Source organism: Camelus bactrianus, chromosome 14, assembly GCF_048773025.1.
Source record: "Camelus bactrianus isolate YW-2024 breed Bactrian camel chromosome 14, ASM4877302v1, whole genome shotgun sequence".
In the NCBI taxonomy this organism is placed as follows: Eukaryota; Metazoa; Chordata; class Mammalia; order Artiodactyla; family Camelidae; genus Camelus; species Camelus bactrianus.
This window is the reverse complement of record NC_133552.1, coordinates 6,727,263-6,739,480: the sequence shown is the minus strand read 5'-3', so window position 1 is coordinate 6,739,480 and position 12,218 is coordinate 6,727,263. Positions and strand designations below refer to the sequence as shown.

Below are 12,218 nucleotides of genomic sequence, written 5' to 3'. Positions count from 1 at the left end.
TTCCATCATTCTGTCTTTAATTATAATCAAACCTAGATTATTTATACTAATGTAGAGTTAAGATGGATGACAGACAACTGTAGGTAACATCCCTGGGATTTATTTATTTATTTATTTGTAACACCTTCATTGTGGTATGGTTCCTGTAAACTACACAAATTTCAGATGTACAGTTTGATGACTTTTGATAGATGTAAACACCAATAAAACTACCACCACAGTCAAGATAGCTAACATTTCCATCACTCCTCAAGAGGGGCAAATTTTGGATTCCCAGTTTATCCCTTCCCACCCCCTTTACCCCCTGGTAACCATAAGTTTGTTCTCTATGTCAGTGAGTCTGTTTCTGTTTTGTAGATAAGTTCATTTGTGTCCTTTTTTTAGATTCCACGTATAAGCAATATCATACAGTATTTTTCTTTCTCTTTCTGGCTTACTTCACTTAGAATGACAATCTCCAGATCCATCCATGTTGCTGCAAATGGCATTATTCTTTTTTATGGCTGAGTCGTATTCCTGTATATATATACCACATCTTCTTTATCCAGCCATCTGTCAATGGCTTGTTTCCATGTCTTGGGTATTGTAAATAGTGCTGCTGTGAACACTGGGCTACATGTGTCTTTTCAAATTATATTTTCCTCCAGATATATGCCCAGGAGTGGGGTTGCTGTTTCATATGGTTTAAGTCTAGTTTTAGTTTTTTGAGGAATCTCCATTCTGTCCTCCATAGTGACTGCACCAATTTACATTCCCACCAACAGTGTAGGAGGGTTTCTTTTACTCCACGCCCTCTCCAGCTTTTATCGTTTGTGAGCTTTTTAATGATGGCCATTCTGACTGGTGTAAGATGATACCTCATTATAGTTTTGATTTGCATTTCTCTAACAATTAGTGATGTTGAGCATCTTTTCATGTGCTTGTTGGCCATTGAGATGTCTTCTTTGGAGAGATGTTTATTTAGGTTTTCTTCCCATTTTTTGATTGGGTTGCTTGTTTTTTGGTATTAAGCTGTATGAGCTGTTTATATATTTTGGAAATTAGTCCCTTGTTGGTTGCATCATTTGCAAATATTTTCTCCCATTCTGTAGGTTATCTTTTTATTTTGCTGATGGTATCCTTAGCTGTGCAAAAGCTTTTAAGTTTAATTAGATCCTATTTGTTTATTTTTGCTTTTATTTCCATTACTGTAGGAGCTGGTTCAAAAAGAATATTGCTGTGATTTATATCAAAGAGTGTTCTGCCTATGCTTTCTTGTAGTTTTATAGTATCTGGTCTTGCATTTAGGTCTTTAATCCATTTTGAGTTTATTTTTTTGTATATGGTGTTAGAGACTATGTCCTAATTTCAGTCTTTTACAGGGAGCTGTCCCATTTTCCCAGTACCACTTGTTGAAGAGACTGTCTTTTCTCCATTGTATACTCTTCCCTCCTTTGTTATAGATTAATTGACCATAAGTGTGTGGGTTTATTTCTGGACTTTATCCTGTTCCATTGATGTATCTGTTTTTGTGCCAGTACCATACTGTTTTGATTGCTGTAGCTTTGTAGTATAGTCTAAAGTCAGGGAGCGTGATTCCCCCAGCTCTGTTCTCCTTTTTCAAGTCTGTGTGGCTATTTGGAGTCTTTTGTGTTTCCACACAAATTTTCACATTTTTTGTTCCAGCTCTGTGAAAAATGTTACTGTAATTTGATAGGGATTACATTGAATCTGTATATTGTTAGTATGGCCATTATAACAATATTGATTCTTTCAATCCAAGACGAGATTTTCTTTTAAAATACCTATTATTATTCTCACAGAGATCAAATTCTGTAGTGCAAAGTTTAAGAAAAATAAATGTGAAAACTGCTTCTTTGACGCAGGCCTTTTAAAGACCCTGTTCTTAATTAACATGAGCAACAGTGAGTTGGACTCAGCATAAATGCTGCATACTTTGATGAAAATAATAATAATAATAATGGTAGTAGTAGTAATAACAATAATAATAATACATAAAAGTACAACAGGCCCATGTGTTTTCTTGTTAACTTTATTTTTTGAAATAGTTTTAAATTTACAAGAAATAGAAAAGAGAACAGAATTCTAGGAACCCTTCACTCATCTTTCCCCAATGGTGACACCTTTTATAACTAGTGCAGCATCAAACCCAGTAAATTGACACTGCCACAATACAATTAACTAGATTATAGGTCTTATTCAGTTTTCACCAGTTTTTACATGAACTCATTGTGTATGTATGTATGTGTAATGTATATAGTTTTATGGGCAAGTTCTACCACACTTTAAAGAAATGGATTATTCCAGGCATATATTAGAGTGTACCACATGAAATGTCAACACGTGGTCAGTTGAAATTGACTATGAATTGTAAATTTGATATAAGTACAATTCTATTTTTGCTATTGAGAATTTACAACAGTATAGTGCTTTTAAAGTTTGCTTGGTTCTTGAGTTTATTTTTATTGTTTTCATTTTGCCACAGAAGTAAACAATATCTTTGAAGTAAATGCAGATCTTTTTTATATTTAAACTGAAACATCATACACCTGAAGCAGATAGAAGCATCATTTGGTCTGTGGAAAAGTTTTGTTACTAAAGGATTGTTCAAAAGATAGTTCAAAAATTTCAATCTGGGAATCTTATTTTCAAAATTAAATCTCAAGAAAGATCCAACTTTGTTTTAAATAAAAATCAGTGAATTAAAAACTAACCCACAAATAGTAATTCAAACATTTGTTGCAAACTTAAGGCATGTCCAGTGACACAGTATGTCAACACTTGGCTACAGTAGAGAAGGTGAAAAAAAATTAAACAAATAGGCACAATAATTGATGGGTGATCAAAAGCAGACCCATTTTGTAGAGGATCAAAGCCTGTGACAAAGAAAATAGAAATGCAACAATCGAAAGCTGTCTGGGCAGGGTCTGGATGTTGCTGAAGCACACACGTATGCATAGGTACATCGCTGCAACTAGAGATTCCAGTGACTGTACTGCGGCCCGTTACACCCAGGTGAAACCACCGCCAGCACCGTTGTTTGCACATGTCGTGCTCACTGGAACTTTCCCCAGGGGGCTGCCATCATGTTCCTCATTTGCAGTGCCAAAAAATAAAACCTCTTTCAGTAAAGAAGTAGTAAATTGGAGGGCTAAGAAAACTTATGCTGTCTAAAACCACTCAATTTTTAAAAACTGAACATAATATTTAGTATGTTAGTAGAAGAAATTTATTAATGTTAATGGTACACATGGGTTGACTAAAACATTTTTTCTCAAAATTCCAGAATTTTCATTATTATATACAAGAACAGCAATTTCATATGGTATAAACTTTTCTAGAGAACAGAAAAATAGGAGGACATTCCCCAGCTCGACTCTGAGGCCCACACAACTGTGACACTAAAATCAGACAAGGACCGTATGATAAAGGAAAATTATGGGACAATAGTTCTCATTTATCTACATGAAAAAAATCCTAGACATGGTAAAAGCATACTAGATCCAGTAATATAAAGAACAGAAACTACATTCTGACTAAATTGTGATTATTCTAGAGATGCAGGAGTGATTACCATTAGAAAATATCTGAATGTAATTAATCACATTAACATGGGAGAAAAAAGTACAGACACTTCAATAGGGACACAAAGAACATTTGATAAAATTCCACACTTATTCAAGATTAAAAGGAAGAAGAAACACTTGGCAAAGTCATGGTAAGAAACAGAAGGGAAATCTGTTAATATGAGTAAGATGACCTACTCAGAACCTACACCTAACATCATAATGGTGAAACATTAGAAGCATTCCCTTTAAAATCAAGAACAAGAGAATGGTGCCTGTCTGCCACGTCCATTCCAAATGGTTCCAGCGGTCCTGGACAGAGCAGTAAATCAAGAAAAAGAAATAAAGAATAGAAGGATTAGAAAGGAGAAAATAAAACTGTCATTATTCACATCAGGCTGTGTACATAGAAAACCCAAAACAATCTATATAATTATCAATATAATTATAAATTATAGAGGTAACCAAGTTTAAATGTAAGGTTAATATTCAAAAGTCAGTTTCATTTCTATACACAATTTCTATAACACAAGTTAGAAATTGTAGTTTTAGAATAAAAACCAAACTAATAACAATAACAAAAACAAAAAAAGGAGTACCTGTGAATAAATTTTACAGACGATGTGCAAGACCTTCTCAGAGAGTATTTTTAAATGTTATTAAAAAACATTAAAGATTATTTAAATAAATGAAAAGATATACCATACTTAATGGAAAGACAGATTCAATGTTGTGAAGATATCAGTACTGTTGTAAAAGTTGTAAACTTGTAGACGTTGTAAAGGTAACAGTTTTCACCCATTTACGTATACATTATTTGCAATGCTTGCCAAAATGCTAAATGGCACTTCGTTAGAGAAATTTGATAATTTGCTCGAAAATATATGTAGAAAAGAAAAGGACAAAAAAAAAGTAGATCAGAAGATGATGGGAGGATTTGACTTACCAGATCTCAGAACTTACTATGTCTATGGTAATTAAAACATTGTTTAACTAGATGTAAGAATAGACATATTGTCAGTGGAACTAAAGAGAGCCCATAAAATGACTCACACCTACGTAGAAACTTAAGTGATAGAGTGTTACACACCTGCAGGAAAGACAGGCCAAACCTTATCCCCGTCTCATGCCTTACATAAAATTGATTCTAAGTATTTTAAAAACTTTAACTATGTAAAGTAGAACTTTAAAACTTTTAGAAGAGAATGAAAGAGCATTTTTACAGCCTTCAAGTAGGGAGATTCATCTTAAACAAGACAATAAATCTTTAACTAAAATATCCAAAATTATGATGTTAAAATTAAGAACTTATATTAACAAAAAGCATCATAACATGAAAGGAGAAGCCATAAAAGCAAGAAGATATTTACAACATATAATTGACAAATGATCAGTATTCAGGATTTTATACAAAAATCTAAAAACCTACAAATGAATAAAAAAGATAACCCAGTGGGAGTGGGCGTGGGGAGGAATAGGCAAAAGATTTGAACAGGAATTTATTTCACTGAAGAAAAAAATAATAATCAACAGACTTCATTAGTAATCAACATCAGTAATCAGGGAATTGCAACTTAAGATCATAATGAAATATTTTACACCTGTTAAATAAGTTTAAAAATAAATAAAAATGTAAGACATTTGAATCAACAGCTATCATTGAGAATGTGTATTAATGGAAATTTTATCTCCTGCTGGAGGGTGTAAATCAATTTAACCATTCTGAAAATCGATATGTCATTGTGTTGTAAAGCTGAACATGTGAATACTTATGTCAGTGGCTGTGAACTGTCGCCCAGTGTTCACACCTATCCTTCCTTTACTAGTAGAACATCCCCAAGTTTTAGCTGAACATATGGCCACCCAGTTACAGAGTAAATTCCTGAGTCTCTGCAGATAGGCGTGGCTAAATGACTAAGTTCTGGCAACTGGATGTGAGAAGTGATTCATGCAGCTTCCAAGCCATTTTTTAAAAGATTCCAGATTCCCTTTCTCCTGTGCCAATGGCTGGGACACAGAACAGCTAGACAGCTGCTTTGACTTAGCGAAGGAAACCTCGTGTTGAGAAGAACAGAGCCAGTGCCCCAGCCCAGAGGCGTGAATGGAATGGAATCTGGAAGAGCCCAAACAACTTAAATGGTGTATTGGTCATTTTCTCGTTACCACTGTACCATCATTCATTTGTGCATTTTTCTTCATAACTCATGTATATTGGTTTGTATGCTTCAAATATTGTAGAATGCAAAGTTAAGGGAAAATATATAGGAGAGGCTTTCTCTTTGGCCTTCTACAAATCCACATTCTGTAGAGCACGTGTCTCCGAACGGTGAGCTCCGTCCCTCCCAGACAAGTCAGAGAGACTCTTGGGCTGCACCCCGAGGCTCATGTCTCAACCAGACTCCTGGGGGCCCCTCTTGGGAAGCCAACCTTTCTGCCTCCGTTTGTTCATGTGATTAAGAAAAGCACTGATTATTAAGCATCTCACATGTACTAGCCCAGAATCGCCTCTACTTTCGCCTCACAGATCCAGCCCTAATATTTCAGTCCATAATGTCCCCTTTGGCTTGCCAGCCCCTTCCTGTATTTCCTTGGCTGTTCCTAATCCCAGTTTTACAAACTTTGGGCTACTTATTACCCTCTGGCTATATCTGTATCCCTTCCTTCAGTTCTTGTCCACAGTCCTCTCTGAGACCTTTCATTACACCTGGAACAGAGTTCTCTTTTTCACAAACCAATCTATCTCCCTTTTCTTTACTAAATTCTTTTCTCCCTGAAACCCTTCCTGACTAGCTAGAAGGAGATTTGAAATCTCTTCACCTTAATTTTGCTCATCATCTCAAGTGTATATTAAAAACATTTTTGTTTTCAATAACAAAATTTGGCAGATACAATCTACAAAGCATCGCCAAGCTACTCTGCAGAAGAGAGGGCAGATTTTAAACTAAGGCTGTCCCCTAATATCTTGACAGGCAGCTGCTGGCATCCAACTAGGTCCTTCGTTTTAACCACCTGCCTCCAGTCTAGTAGCAACAATACCAAATCCCACATGAGAGGAAGGCAATTCCTCCTCCACTAAGCTGGGGCTCATGAGGTGAATTGCGATGAGTTCTTATCCATATCCACATCTCATTGCACCTCCACTGCCTCATACTGGTTTTCTTTCCCCACCCACTCACCTCTCTTTATCTTCTGGGCTGTCTCTGTTTAGTGATGGGTAGTGTCCCGTTCACCTAGTTCTTTAGCTTTATCCCACCCTACCCTTAATTTGTGACTCAATCTCTCTAGCAAGATTTCTGTGGACAGTTGCCCCAGAAACTGGCATCTCCATCCAGCTGCTAGATCTCTCTCCCCTTTCCTCATCTCTTCCCCAGACTGATCCAGCAGGTAGCCTGGGCCCTGGCCTCGGGGCTCATTCCTCTCCTGTCAGAATATAAACCCTATTGTCCGAGGCAAGAACGGGCAGCCACCACTTTTTACATTGCTAACTATTGACCAGCCTCCTGGTGGGTTTGGCATTATTTTTAAAGCACTTTACAAATATCATCCATTACATTTACACAATCCAATGAGGAAGATACTATCTCTAGACAAAAAAACCCCAAGGTTTTGAGAGGTTATCTTGCTAATACTTGGTGGAACAAGGATTCTAATCCTGACAAACTAACACCAGAAGCCTTAAAATCTTGAATTCCATACTGCAAAAAGATAAAACTATGCAGTGCAGAAAAAAAAATATGCGGCTTGGTATAGTGACAGATGTTAACTAGCTAGACATATGGTGATTCCACAATATATACAAGTATATACAAATATCAAATCATTATGTTGTGTACCTGAATCTAATAAAATGTATATATTATACATACATACATACAAAAAAGCTCAAGCTATCAAGTCTCACCCAGTATGAAATGGATAATTTGAATAGCCTTATAACTAGTAAAGAAATTTAATTCGTAATATTAAAAACTGAAAAAAGAAACAATTTCTCCAGTCCCTGATGATTTCATGGGAGAATTCAGCCAAACACTTGAAGAATTAACACCAATTCTGCACATTTTTCCAGAAAATAGAAGATAAGGGAATACTCTCCAACTTATTTTATGATGGTGGTATTAACTTCATACCAAAACTAAAAAATGATGCCAAAAGAAAACTACAGATCAATGTCCCTCATAAAATGTAATCACATCCTCTTCTTGCGCGTACCCAGGTACACGAGAATTTTGACTCCTGCATGGTCCTTCCCTAGGTTCCCCTTCCCTGCCCAGCCTCTCCATGACCTCTCCCACCAGCCTGTGTCGGCGTCTCACCCCCTGCAGAAATGGGCCTTGGTAGCACAAGAGTGCTGCCCCCTTGGGCTTGTGAACTCTGGGAACCTTGTTTTGAGGTCTGCCCAATCCAAGTGTGGGCAGAGACAAATACCTAGAATTCTTTAACTTGGGATTTTATGTGAAGATAGCAAAATGATATACTGAATGACTGAACACATACTTAGAAATGAAAATTATACATAGTTTGTTGTATGCATGTAAAAGGGCATTTTCATCCAAGACCAGAGCTGAGGAACCTTAGAACTCATGACCTCTGACTCAGCTGCAGAGTACAAGGAAGACTCACCTCTTAACTGCCAGAGAACATTGGGAAAGTTGTTAACTGCCACAGAGAGCAATGTGCAACTGTATCTCTCGATGCACTTGATGGAGCAGGAGCTCTGTAGGGACGTTTGAAACCAATATATATTCAGATACTTCTGCTGGGCTGAGTGTCCCCAAAGGAAATCAGATTGAAGGGAAAAAATATAGGAGTCCTGAGAGAAAATCCCTGTGAATAAAGACGGAACAGGGCAAGGCACGTCTGCCAGAATGTACAATGCCCTGTGCATCCCTGAGCCAGCGTCTCTACCTGCCTAGGCCCATCCTGTCTCCTTCGCCAGGGGAGGAACGTGCTCCAGAAAGGGGGAGGGCTGTGATCTAGAGGAACAAATTGTCCCTTGCTCCAGTATGAATGGAGTGGCAACCCAGAGGAGGTGGGCAGCAGTGTGGGAGTGGCCCGTGTGAGATGAGACCAGAGGGTGGAAGGGTGGGTGGGGGCAGAAGGATTATAAAGCACGTGGGCTTTTCTGATGTAAGTCACCATGCTGCCTTCTAGGTACTTTTGGAAGAAAAGTGAACTTATCTTCCTAGAAGTAGGGATAATTAAAAGTGATTTTAATGAAAACACTTTAAAATCCTGTGGAACACTTTGGAAGAAGGATCGTGAAGAGGGGAAAAATAGGATTTTTGCTGGGAAAAGAAGTGGGAGGGCAGAGCAGGGAGAATGGCAGGGTCTCTATGAGTGAGGAGCAGATGCCCTTGGTGGCAAATGAAGCAGGCTTTAAGCTGAAAGATCTGTAAGGGGTGCTGGTGTGAACCTGGAACTCTTTCCCACTAAGGGATGGATGATAACCCTTAGCCAGGGTGCCCAGGCTGTGTCCTCTTCCTCGTGTCTCCTCTGTCCTTGTCCCATAGATCACATCTTCACCGGCTGCCCCCTTCTTGCTTTGTGCCCTGATTTCTGAGACCTGGGCTTGGCTTAGGCAGCTGCAACAGCCTCTGTGTCTGGTGTGCTTCCCGTTTATTTCACAGCAGCCTCTGTAACCCTTCACTAGGTTCTGAGGTTTGCTGTGGCCACAGTGGGCTGCCCTCTCTCTCCCGCCCAAGTCTGTGCTGCCTGTTTCTGTGCTCTCTTTGAAATTGCATTCTCTTTGGGACCCAGGTGCTACAGTGATTAAAATCCAGTTCAGCAGCTGAATATCAGCTCAGAAGGATCCCTATTGGGCAAAAAATGGGGATCCAGTTTAAAAATTTTAGCATAAATTCTAGTTCCTGCTTAAAATTGGAGCTGAAAAGTGTTCCCCACTAGTCCAAAGCATGGACACCAATCCATTCCTTATGCAGCCAAAGGCTGTGAGCCTGTCTAGCCTCTCATCCCACCCCCTTGCCATAGTAGCTGATGGTGAACGGATTTTGCCAATTTTGTGCCTATAATTAACGCAAACCTCCACAGAGCACGTCCTCAGACTTAACTGCCCACCTCTGGACTTTTTGCTTCGTTGTTTCTTATCTTGCCACGCAGTACCCTGATAACCTAACCTCTAGGTAACCTGGTTACCTACCTGGTCAAGACTCTTCCCCTCCTTGTACCTTCAGAGGGGACCCAGATAACAGAAGTCTGGCTTCACAGGAAGAAGAAGCTGGAAAGTGTAGTCAAGATGTGAACTCCGAAAGTCAGTTGAAGTTAAGAGGGAAAAACAGACATCATAGGTTCATACAGACAGGTCCGGAGTTTGGAAATTCAGGTTTCTGGAACTGTACAGCCCCCGGGATGGAAGGTTGACATCTTTGGCAAAGGCCCTATGATGTTAAGGAAAGCACGCAGCTTCTGGTTCTTATTCTGCCTGATGGAGTGAATTCGAGCAGGTCACTGACTTTCTAACCTTGGTTCTTTATCCAGATTTCAGGGAGGATGGGGGAAAAGCCGGAGAGGGTAATCCCTGGGAACTCTGGGGTCTTGGAGGTCCAGAGGCAGGGACAGGAGTGACCAGCAGGAGGTGCTGAGATGCTCAGGCTGCTGTCTTATGGCACCTGCCACATCTGTGTGGCCTGTGAAAGCTCTTGATGTTGACATTTTCCTCAGCCCCCTGATTTCTGGAGCTCAGTAAACTGCTTGCTCCTAGGAACCTCAGGACCACGGAAAGAATCCTGAGATTCCTTGACTTACCCAACACAGGGCACGACTCCTTCCCTTTTCTTAGACCAGCATGTTGAACAGCATTGAATAGAAAGCTTCTGAGCTGTAAAAAAGACATTAAAGTCCAATGTAAGAGCAGCCTCATTTTGTCATCATTTTTTCTCTTTTAATTTCATTTTTAACTCAAAAATCATTTTTAATTAAAAAACGTATATGTGATGAGGTGAGTCGCACTCTCCCGCTTAAAACCTTAGATGATGCCCCATTGCCAGTACATTAAATCAAGCTCCTTGGCAGGAAATTCACAGTTCTTCACAACCCGGTCCAAGCCTTTCTTTTCCAGTGTCGTCTCCTGTCACTTGCTATCACTCCAGCACTCTGGCTTCTTCGGAGAGCCTTGAACATGCTGAATACTCTCATACCTCTATTTCTGCTAATGGTGCTGTTGCTTCCCTGTCCTCTGCCTCTAAAACACGCCTCTACCGTGATTTCTTCACCGTTGCCTCTTTCCTCTTTCAAAGGTACCTGTCCTCCCCACTCCATACTCCGGAAGTCTACTTCACAAATTCTCATTTTTGCACACAGCCTTATTATTTAACTTTTGTATGTGTCTTGTCTTCCCAACTGTTAAAACTTTTAGGGCAATAGAGATGGTTCTCACACTTTGTTTATAGTCTCCATGTTGCCTTACACAGTACACATGCAGCTGTTTAATAACCGCTGGATTAAAATACAGGAAAAGAAAGCATACAAACCAACCTCTTTGAAAATGTTCCAACCTTAAGTTTTCTTTCTAAACCTGCCGCATTTCTCTCGACCAGGCACTTTTCTTCCACCCTTGCATGTCCTCCCTGCCTTCAGTGTTCAAGTTGGTGGATCAGCACTGTTGGTCCTGTTGCATGTGCAACTCATAGGCAGGATGTAACTGAGGCCTCTTCCAGACATTAATGAAGGAGAGCAGAAATCTTCTGGACATGGCTTTCAGGACGCATGAGTCTGGCACATTGAGGTTAGGCCAAGACATCACAAAAGGAAAAAAACAATGAGTTGCCTGAAGCTATGCCAACAGTGAATCTCTCTAGTTAGACTCCATCTAGTTAATCTTATGTTAAGTAGGCAAATAGTATTATTCAGAGTTTAAAATGGAGTTTTTGAGAAAGTTGACTAAGTAGATCCTCAGTATAGCTTTTATTTTTCTGGATGTCTTTTAAGTGACAAATTATGTCTTAGAAGTCTTAGTTTATCTACCTTCTCAAAAGAAATCCAGCTGAGTTTCCTTTCCAGTGATTTCCCTCAGGAATAAGAAATGAGAAAGATTTATTATAGGTAATCGAAAAATTGAAAGCAGAATGATTTTTAAAGTATTAAGGAAGCTAGTGATAGCATTTTAAATCATCCTTACCAGCTATTGCTAGAGCATATTTTCATAAATATTTACATAACATAAGTAATAGTGTACATCAGAACATACTGTATGCCCTTAAGTTTGAAAGAAAAATAAACTTGAAATGAATACTGTACTTTTCTTAACTAAAGAAAACCTTCAATCCCAAGCTAAAAAATTCTACAAAATCATTAAGACTGTGCTGGGGTGACCTTTACTCTTATTCTTTCCTGGTGTTCTTCAATATTTCAAGATAGGAAAAAAAAAAAAAAAGAACTGCCTAGTTAGGATAAGTTCATTCTACTGAAAAATACAAATTTTTCCAAAGCAAAAATAAGCCATACATTCAACCACCCATCAAGATCTGGGGATTGTGAAGATTCCTGGTTCTTGAGCTGTTACTTATTTCTTAGAAATATCAAAAGACATCAGTTCTGTTATCCTTAATGTAATTAAAACCCATTTGATTCAAAAATGCCTTGAGAGGTAGTCATGCACATGATAATCACATCCTAAATCTGTTCTGTTCTGTACAG

General features: G+C 38.7%; 1 long non-coding RNA gene across 1 annotated transcript; it reads right to left on the bottom strand.

Annotated features, from left to right (window-relative positions):
• Positions 1 to 2,126: 2,126 nt before the first annotated feature.
• LOC123615809 (uncharacterized) lies at positions 2,127 to 10,546 on the bottom strand. The gene is made up of 3 exons (XR_006723557.2): positions 10,329 to 10,546; positions 8,187 to 8,280; positions 2,127 to 3,878 (listed from the first exon to the last, which is right to left on the bottom strand). It is a non-coding gene; the product is annotated as an uncharacterized LOC123615809 (long non-coding RNA).
• Positions 10,547 to 12,218: the final 1,672 nt, after the last annotated feature.